Source organism: Pteropus medius, unplaced genomic scaffold, assembly GCF_902729225.1.
Source record: "Pteropus medius unplaced genomic scaffold, Ma_sr-lr_union100, whole genome shotgun sequence".
Taxonomy (NCBI): domain Eukaryota; kingdom Metazoa; phylum Chordata; class Mammalia; order Chiroptera; family Pteropodidae; genus Pteropus; species Pteropus medius.
Genome location: NW_024349801.1, coordinates 26,095,253 through 26,097,530, shown reverse-complemented (window position 1 = coordinate 26,097,530; position 2,278 = coordinate 26,095,253).

The following is a 2,278-nucleotide window of genomic DNA, read 5'->3' as shown; positions in this document are numbered from 1 at the left end:
ATCGATGCAAAAATATCAGCCAGATAGAAAAAGTTGAGAACCATATGATTTTACTTATATGTGGGATATAAAACTGAAAGCAACACAGGAATAAGACAAACCAACAGAGACTCATGGACATGGACAACAGTTTAGTGATTACCAGAGGGAGAGAGGGAGGCAGATAGGGGTAAATGGGTCAAATATATGGTAACAGAAGGAAATTTAACTGTACTCTTGAAACCTATATTATTTTATTAACCAATGTCACCGCAATAAATTTAATTTATAAAAGATCGGTACAAGCAGTATCCTAAATGAAAGGCCTTCAGAAAAAAATATAGAACTCATTGAGTTAAGTAGGGAGGGGACGATTGAGGATTCTCCCAATTACTTGTCAGTCCTCATTGGGATTAGAAAAGGAAGAGCAGGTTCCAAGAAATGGTAATGAGTTCCATTTTAGGCATATTTCAAATGAAGTACCTGAAGGCAGACAACTGAGTATTTTCCCCTGTTGTTTCTAAGAGAAGTCTAGGCTGCAAATGGAATTGGAAGTCGTTAGGGTGTAGATAGTAGTTGAAACCATAAAAGTGGGTGAAACTAGTTAGAGAAAGTTTGTAGAATATGAACAAAAATGGTTGAGGACCACACATTTAAAGCTTGGGAAGAAGATGGCTAGCAAAAAAAGTGGAAGGAAAGCAATCCAATGAAACACTTAAAGAGCATGGTGTCATGAAACCAAAGGAGAATACTGCAATGAAGGTGCAATGGTCAAAATGAGCTGTGGTGGTTTTGAACTTTGTTGGTTTAGCTAAACTTGAATGAATTTCCCAGAATTCCCTTCCCTGCGTGGTTCCATGTTATGGTTGGCCAATAAGAGAAACTTGTGTGAGATTTGAGAGGAGGAAGAAAAGCAATGAAGACCTATTGTTAGAGGTGTTGAAGGATAGACACAGACATTGAGGGCAGGAGGCCCAGTTTGTCCTCACTGAAGAGGGGATGAAAAATAGGGAAATAAGTCAGTCAGATGAGTATTCTTAGTTGGTCCTAGAAAGGCTTTTGTGGGGTCATATGCTACTCAGGGGACTCTATCTACCTAGTCTTCAATACAGAAATGTAAGTATCATCTTACAGCAGACTAGACTATAAGCTCTCAAGCAGAGACTACACACTGTTATACCCTAAGTTTCCAGCACGTAATATTAAACAAAGGATTTGTTAAATAAATTTATTCTACCTCACACGTCCCTGGCCTGTATTATAGGGGCTACAATCTCTACATGGTGATGAGTTTGCAGCTTCTACTCAAAGACTGTTCACTTCAGAGAAGGGATAATTCTTTACAAAAGAATTCCAATTAATAAATATGTGAGAGGAATTAAAGAAATAGAACACTACAGTAGTAATTACTACAAACCAGATCCCCCAATGAATGCTAAAATTAGTGGGGAAAAGTTTAAGGAGAAACATGATATTTGCATAACCTCACAGTATCTCCTCCCAAGTATTTATTAATTATAAAGGGAAAATAGTTAACTTCACAGTGGAGAAACCTGGGTGACATCACCTCAACTAAGAGATCAGTGTTAACATCACCAGTTATAAGATACATCACTATTATACAGCTCCTGATAGGATGTGCTGAGAAGGGCACTTCACCTCATGGTATTCTTCTAAAAAATCATAATATCAGTATAATCATAGAAAACATCGGATGCACCCAAATTGAGGGCCATCCTACAAAATACCTGACCAGAATTCTTCAAACGTGTCAAGGTTGTCAATGGTATGGAAAGACCAAGGTAACTGTTAAAACCAGAGGAGACTAAGGAAATATGACAACTTATAATGTTGTATCCTGTACTGGAGCCTAAAACAGAAAAATGACATTAGAGGAAAAACAGGTGAAATCCTAATATAGTCTCTTCTTTCATTTTCACCAGTGTTAGTTTATTAGTTTTGATAATTATATATAAGAGAAAGTTGGATGACAGGTACTATCTTTGTAACTCTTCTGTGGGTCTCAAATTATTTCAAAATAAAAAATTTTTAAGTGTTCACTTCATCCAGAGTCTCCTGAATAGGAAAAATATAAATGCGAATATTGTGAAGATTTCTCCCTGTTGTGGTAAAAAAAAAAACCCGAAAAACAGAATTCTCTCCAAAAGTGGCATTAAAAAAGGCTTGTGTTCACATACTATCTTCAAAACTGAACATCATAGTTAGTACATAAAGAAATTAAAACTTTTGTTGAAAGAACTGATTCCCTTTTGGACATTAGAGGTCTGGTTGACTTTTT